This window comes from Nyctereutes procyonoides, unplaced genomic scaffold (assembly GCF_905146905.1).
Source record: "Nyctereutes procyonoides isolate TBG_1078 unplaced genomic scaffold, NYPRO_anot_genome, whole genome shotgun sequence".
In the NCBI taxonomy this organism is placed as follows: domain Eukaryota; kingdom Metazoa; phylum Chordata; class Mammalia; order Carnivora; family Canidae; genus Nyctereutes; species Nyctereutes procyonoides.
In genome coordinates this window covers 1685318-1693433 of record NW_026575158.1, presented here as the reverse complement: position 1 = coordinate 1693433, position 8116 = coordinate 1685318, and positions in this window count along the sequence as shown.

Here is an 8116-nt window from a genome sequence, read left to right as displayed (position 1 = left end):
GGGGCTGAATCAGTGGCATATATAGCAAGATGAGTTTTCTGTGTGACACAGTTAAGAGCCACAATGAATGGAATAAATTAAATATCAGAATTTACCCTGGATCTTAAAACTTCTTAAATTGATTACTACCTTCCTCAACCATAGTATATTTCTATAATTTGAATAATGAATACTGCTTAGCTACCAAATTCACAAAAAAACTTTCATTTCTAGATGAGCAAATTTCCTTAAAGAAGAGGTAGTTACAATATTGACCAACAGTAACAAAAACTTGATTTGAATCCTGGATTTACTTTTTATTAGCTGTGTGACCTGGCAAGTTACTTAAATGCTCTGACTTTATATTTCTTTATTGATAAAAGAAGAAAAGAATACCTAATTTTAGAATGGCATGGAGCAAATGTAAATGTATATTTTAAGTGCCTACTACAGAGCCTGGTATTTATTATACACACAATAAAATAGCAGTGTCTTTATAATTTGCTCAATATGTAAATACATACTGTATTTGCCTGTGTAATCAATTTGTTTTTCAAATGAAAACACTAATTTTCTCATAAAATTAATATATGCATTTTATAAAATTTTTACACAATTCAGAAGTGAGTATGAATAATAAAAGAAAGTCCCACATATCATTCTGAAGATGACAACTATTATTAACTATTTGCTGTAAATGCTGTCAGATATTTTTATGAGTATATTTTTTTTTTCTACCAAAAACGTAGTTTCAGGGATCCCCGGGTGGCTCAGTGGTTTGAGCTGCCTTTCGCACAGGGCGTGATCCTGGAATCCCAGGATCGAGTCTTATATCGGGCTCCCAGCATGGAAGCATGGAGCCTGCTTCTCCCTCTGCCTGTGTCTTTGCCTCTCTCTCTCTCTCTCTCTCTGTCTCTGTCTCTCATGAATAAATAAAAACTTTTTTAAAAAGGTAGTTTCATTATATATTGTCCTATAACTATTTTTCACTTAATTTATAATTAAAAATTTTTCCCTAGTCACTCAGCCATCTTTAATAATAGCAACCGAGCACTTGTTTATGTTTATAATCTAATTTAGGGATTCTTTTTTTTTTTTTATAAGAAGTGCAAGAATCCTAGGACAAGAGAGAGAAGACAGCCTTTGTTAAGAAAATGCTATGATAACCTCACTGTAAGATGGAGAGTGGCACCCTAAGTGTCAGGCTGCAATCGGAAGTCCAAAGGAAGTAGGTAACTCCTCTCCCTGAAAAAAGAAAAGAATATGGATGCTCTTAAGAGAAGAAGATTGGAAAAGGCCAGAAGCCAAGAGGAAGGAGCTAGAAGAGCTAAGGTGTGTGTGTGTGTGTGTGTGTGTGTGTGTGTGTGTATGTGTGTGTGTGTTAGGAGGGGTAGTGTACAGAGAAGACCTCTCCTCCAAAGTGGAGACGTGGCAGAAAAGAAAGAAGAGACATGTCTAATGGAACTTTGCGGTAAGTCATAGGTCTTGTGAAGTGAAACTGAAAATGAGATGAGATGCTTTAAGTGGCTAATTTGTTACAGAAGCTGGTAGAGGGACTGGTGAAGTGCAGGAAAAATGAGTCATGGGTATGGATGGGGGACTGATATCTGGATAATGAATAGAGATAGAATAATTTATTTATGTGATATTAAATATATGATAAGCCTATCCAGAAAAGTCTGTAAAGAGGATGTTTGTAAATATATATATTTACATTCATTTTTCCCATTATTTTATTAATTTATTGTAATTTAAATATCTTAGCATCTTGACACGTTATTGCCTAGTATGTTCCTCTCCTACCATCCAAGAACTCCGAAAGGTATTCATTCAACTTCTAATAAGAACTTCATTCTAAGTGAAAAGTCCATTCTTTGTTCCATCATGAATCTAAATTTTTGATTCTTATGAAATACTCTGAGTTTAAATTCTATCCTTTCTTAAAAGTTAAGTTTATGGCTTACCATCTCCATGAATCCATAATGGATTTATTTCCTTTCTGATTCTTTATCACTTATCACTTGCTGCTCTTTGATTTGGGATGTTTCTCATGCTCATACATTTCCTGTCTGCAAAACTGGACCATAATGTCTGATGGAAGGAATGCCATCTTGTCTATAAGGACTTATAGAACTCAGCAAAGAGCTACCATAAATATTTATCTTAAAATGCTCATATTTTGAATTTCATATTTAATAATTTCATATTTAAAGAATGTCATAGAGAAACCATAAATTCAGCCTGCTAAAGCATTATAATTGCTCTCAGAGGAAAATTTCTGAATTTAATGATAGTTTTTATTTTGCTCCATACAACTCCTGTTATGTATTCAGGTTCTGAAAATAATGATAAAGGGACAGTTAAAAATAACTATATATTGAGTGCTTACTGTGTTGCCAGATCTTTATATAGTTATCTTACTTAATCCTTATAACAATCAATGAGATAGGTATTATTATTTACTGGAATTTACTGTTGAGTATACTATGGACTAGAATAGTGTAAATAACATACGTAAGGACAGAGAGCTAGTAGTAGTAAAGTTGGGAATTAAATTCAGGACTGTTTGACTCTAAATTTAAACCACTACTGCAGATCCCAATTCATGCTTAAATTAAACTACATTTCTTGAAGAGCTTGTGTTGAGTCACTCTTCAAATAATTTTTTTAGATTAATTCATCCTAATAAAATAAGAGGCTGAAGTTAGCTTTGCTTTGTGAGTTAATTTAATGAAGCAATAGCCTCTTGAAAATCCTCTAGGATTTTAAATAAACTCTAGGTCAAAAGCAGACAAATTAGCATAACATTCATATTAATGCCTCTCAAAGTGTGTTACACAAGAAGTCAATGCTTTGAAATCTATGCAACACCAGATATATTATTTTCAAAGGGGCTTTGGTTACTCATTATGGTGATGGATGACTATGATGAAAATATCAACATACATCCAACTTTTTTCTTCAATGTTTCCCCCATAAATATACCATAGTGTTATAGAAAGAAGATTATTTAATGAGACAAGCAAAGGGATTATTTGCAATGGGTGCAAGTAAATTTGATTTTCAAATCATACCGTATGACATTCCTCATCATATCACCTACCGATTTTATTTGACCTTGCCATTGTTAGAATTAAGACATGTCTGAACAGACAACAACCAGTTCAATAGTTTTCAATAAATTGACTATACCTCATTATAAAATAAATGTACACACCCAAGGGAGAACAATTTTTTTTTCAAGGGAAGACAATTTTTTAAATCCATATGACTAATGGATTAGATTTAGCAGGCCTCCAGTACACTGCCTTGCAGATATATACAATTTGTGATCGCCACAGCTGGGGTCCAGTTGACCTGGACATTATGGATAAGTGAGTTGAACTTGAGGGTGTTTAAGAGGACAAGTTGAACTATCCACCCTTGCAGTTAGTAAGGTTGTACACATTTTATATTTTACATGAATAAGTATTATGCTTCTAAGTAATACCTAACTGTTTTCAATTCAAAAGGAGATTAAACAAGAGCCAGAATGTGGCAGAACCGGCATTTGCCTATGGCTTCCAGGTGCATACTTGTGAATACACTCTGACACTGCCTGTCTTGCATAATTTAGCCAGTCACTGCTTGCAGGGTTAGACCAGCCTACAACTCTCAATCCATTAGCCCCTCTGTTCATCAGAATCAGTATTCTACCTTTCTGGACTTCAGTTGTCAGCAAATTCCTGATTCCAAATACTATGTTCAGCTTCTCTTTTCGTACAGCAAATATTTTGGGATCCTAGAAGGTGAAAAAAAAGCAGATCATCTCTAAATGAGATTCTTGATCACAACCTTTATCAGATTGAAGGCTGCTCAGAGATTCACGACTCCCAGTTAATCTGGAGTAATCAGAATGTGAGATGTGGTTGAGATGAGAGCTATCTCATGCTTGAGCTGCAATTGTGGGATCCTGAAGAACTTACATTTTCTCCCTTGGCCTCAGCCATATGTAAAGCATATGGTCCAATATCTGATACAAGTGACAGCTTCTGTTTCTAAGAGTTTCTGTGCTAACAGGGCTGCCCTAGGACCAAATTAAGATTCACCCTGAGTCCTTATCATCTTCAAGTGTTTGATAATTTGAGTTTGGTTGAAAAACCATGAAAATATGCTTGGTTGAGTTTGGTTGAAAATATATTTTTATATTTTTATTCTTTTTATAGAAAAACAAGAACAAGGTAAGAAATGATTCCCAGTAGAATTATGATTCTATAATATTAATTTTTTGAACAAAGGAATTTATAAAAGGAATGCTTGCTCTTATAGGCATAAAAGACTATAATTCAAGTCTGTGAAATGTCCAAGTTTAATTGAAGAACCACTACTGAGCACATTTCTCTTTGACAATTGAATCCACATTAAAATGGACTTTATCTCTAAGCAGGAAGCAGTTGTGAACCAGATTTTCCACTATATATATATATATATATATATATATATATATATATATTCACAAAATACCCCAGAAATAGAAACAGTTTCTTCTTTGTGGAAGGATATGTTAAATATAGTTACCAAGATGAGTACTGGATCAATACATCAATATAGCTCAGGTTCCTGATTTCCAGAAAGATGTGAAGCCTGAAGCAAACTAATACGTAATTGAAGTTATAAAAAGAATCCATCATTACTTAGGGGTATTTTCCTCAAGAAATATTGTTTCCTTTCCCCCAAATTATGCCTACTCTGTAGTTCTGAGAAGGAGTTTTACCAGAGTAGCCTGCCTGGTGATCAATTCCTCTCTATAAAGATCCTTCCTCACCTTTCACTCCTATTAGTAAGTGTGATGGTTAATTTTATGTGTCAGCTTGACTGGACCACTAGTATACAGATATTTGTTCAAATATTATTCTAGATATGTCCATAGGGTATTTTTTATGAAATTAACATTTAGATTAGGAGACTGAGAAACCATATCACCTCTCCTTCCTGTCCCATATGGGTGGTCCTCATTCAATCATTTGAAGGCCTGAATAGAACAATAAGGCTGACCCACGTGCAAGTTAAAGGGAACTTCTGTTGCCTAACTACTAAGCTGACACCTGAGTCTTCTGCTTTTGGACTTGAAATGAAATATCAGATCTTCTCAGCTCTCAAGGTCTGTTATCTTTCTTTCTTTCTTTCTTTCTTTCTCTTTCTTTCTTCTTTCTTTTTTTTTAGATATTCTTTTTTTTAAATTATTTATTTATTTATTTATTTATGATAGTCACAGAGAGAGAGAGAGGCAGAGACACAGGCAGAGAGAGAAGCAGGCTCCATGCACCGGGAGCCCAACGTGGGATTCGATCCCGGGTCTCCAGGATTGCGCCCCGGGCCAAAGGCAGGCGCCAAACTGCTGTGCCACCCAGGGATCCCTTTTTTAGATATTCTTTTTATTTTTTTGAAAGAAAGCAAGAGAGAGAGCACAAGCAGGGGAAAGGGTAGAGGGGGAGGAAAAAGCAGGCTCCTTGCTTAGTAGAGGCTGGATCCCAGGACCCCAGGACCCTGAGATCATGACCTGTGCCAAAGGCAGACACTTACCCGACTGAGCCCCACAAGTGTGTTATCTTTCAGAGTAGCAATATCATTAGCTCTCCTGGTTCTCAACATTTAGATTCAGATTGGAACTACATTATTGACTCTCCTGGTTCTCTCACTGGCCAATTGCAGATTTGGGGATTTCTCAGCCTCCACAATGAGATGAACCAATTCCTTATAACATATATTTATATCTTATCATATATATTTCTTTATATAATAAGGAAATAGTAATTCAATAGTATAATTATAATTTATACTTATATAACATATATTTTATTCTTTCAAAATATGTATCTTGTTGATTCTTTTTCTTTAAAGAATGCTAACTGGTAGGTTATAGACGCATTTAAATAAATGTGTTACATAGAAGGATTTTCCTTTATCAAGTAATTTGAGGTAAAACAGCTTCATGTTTCCAAATGTAAGCTTAATTCATTTGGATTTTAACTGATAAAAAGATTTTATTGGGGAAAGCACGTTATGGTTTAGAAAACATTGTAGATTACTTCTATGTAAAGATTTTATTGAATATTTAGCTTCTTTTTGGTATTCCACTTCCATCAGATTTTCTCCCTTTTTCCTATCAAACTCAAGGGTCTTTAGGAAGTGCAAAAATAGTGTTTGCTATTAACTCAAGGTAAACATACTGAGAGTCTTGCTCTAATGTACTTAAGAGCTTTCGGAATTATTGGTTGTCTATTAATTATCTGCCCTACCTATATGATTGCAGATTGTTAACTACAGGTTAATACATAATTATGGAGCTCTCCTTCCATGCACATTCTATGCTAGGAAATAGGACAATAAAGGGCAATAAGAGAATATCTATCTAACAAATATATTCAGATTTTTATATCTAAAAGAAGCTTTATTATAAGGAAATGGCGCACGTGATTTTTGTGGCTGAGAACTCCCACCATCTGTGTTTGCAGTTGGAGAAATAGGAAATCTAATGGTGTAGGTCAATATGAGTCTGCAAATCTGAGAACCAGGGGAACTGATGGCATAAGTCCCAGTCTGAGGGCAGAAGATAAAATGAGATATCCCAGGTCAAGAGCAAAGCAGAAAAAAGGAGGTGAATTCCACTTTCCTCTGCCTTTTGTTTTATTCAGTCTACCAATGAATTGGATGAGGCTTAGCCACATTGGAGAAGAAAATCTACTTTACTGAGTCCACTGGCTCATATGCTAGTCTCATCTGGAAACATACTCACAAACACACCCAGAAATAATGTTTAACCTGGGTACCCTATGGTCAGTAAAGTTGACATATAAAACTATCACAGGAACTTAAGTAATTTATTCCATAGTTTCCCTCTCCTTTCCCCTGTTTGAATTAATTCATTTGCTTTCTTTACTGTGATAAGTGTAGTAAATGAGTTTACCAGCTTCCAAATTCATAATAAGTAGAGAGAACCCTTCTTGATACTATCTGTAAAGAAAGGTTGATTCATATGGGCAAAGGAAGAGAGCCAAGACTTTGTTCCTGAATTGACCTTGCCCCTGCCATGTATAGAATATGCCTGCAATGATGTGGGACAAATGTACGCACCTAATAAGGTCAGGGGCAGCACGAGTTTCTCCTAGTAGCTTCTTTATCAGTAGGAATGGGCAAGTGGAAAAGAAAACCTAGAGAAGAGGCTCTAAGCTGAATTTGTCTTTAAAACATAAAGATTTATATTTCCCCTTTTCTTTTATCACCTTGCTTTTGTTTCCTGACTCTTGGCTCTTTATATTGTTTTGGTACCTGTTACAAAATTTATGTGTTATTTCTAAAAGCATTAAGAGTAAGGTTGTAGGTTTTAAAGGATGGATGTGAGTTGCATGGTAGAGTGGTTAAGTGCAAAGTCTTTCTAGTCAAATGGACATGTATTTGAGAGATCATTTTATGTTTTTACAGGCAGATTTCTTAACTTCTTTATACCTAGGTTTCTAAACCTCAAATGGGAATAAAAACAATCCTAGCCTCTTAGGATCATGTCAAGAATTATTCACTGATATAAAAAAAAAAAGGTGTGGGTAGCCATAGTCCAATGAGTCTCAGATGGTAGAAGGAATAGGATGTGACTCCCTAAGAGAGGGTTCAGAAGGTAGGAAGAGGAGATGGGGACATTATGTAACTTTAAAATGCCTCTCCTGTCTTTGAAATGTCATACCTTAGACTCTGATTTCTGTCTTATACCAAGACAAACATATGGTGTCAGATAAACACCATAAATAAATGACACAGATTTACTCATTTTGGGGGTAAAATTGAAAATAAATTTAGAGAAAAAAATTTAACTTAATCCTTAAAAACATGGGTAAACATTTTTTTAAAGCTTTACTAAATATAATGCCTTAAAAACAATCTCACAGGCAAATTAGCATAAACAAACTACAATTTTTTTCCCCAAAAATATATTTTGATTAAGGGTAATAGTAAAAAAAGACATCTTCATCAAGTTTAACAATACACAGGAGGCCTAAAATCAACCACTAAAATGAGCAAAAAGAAACGGCCCTGAATAAAGGCTTACATGTTCTCTATATCAGAGAGAATCCTACAATGGAGGAATTAAATGGTGTCAGGGAGC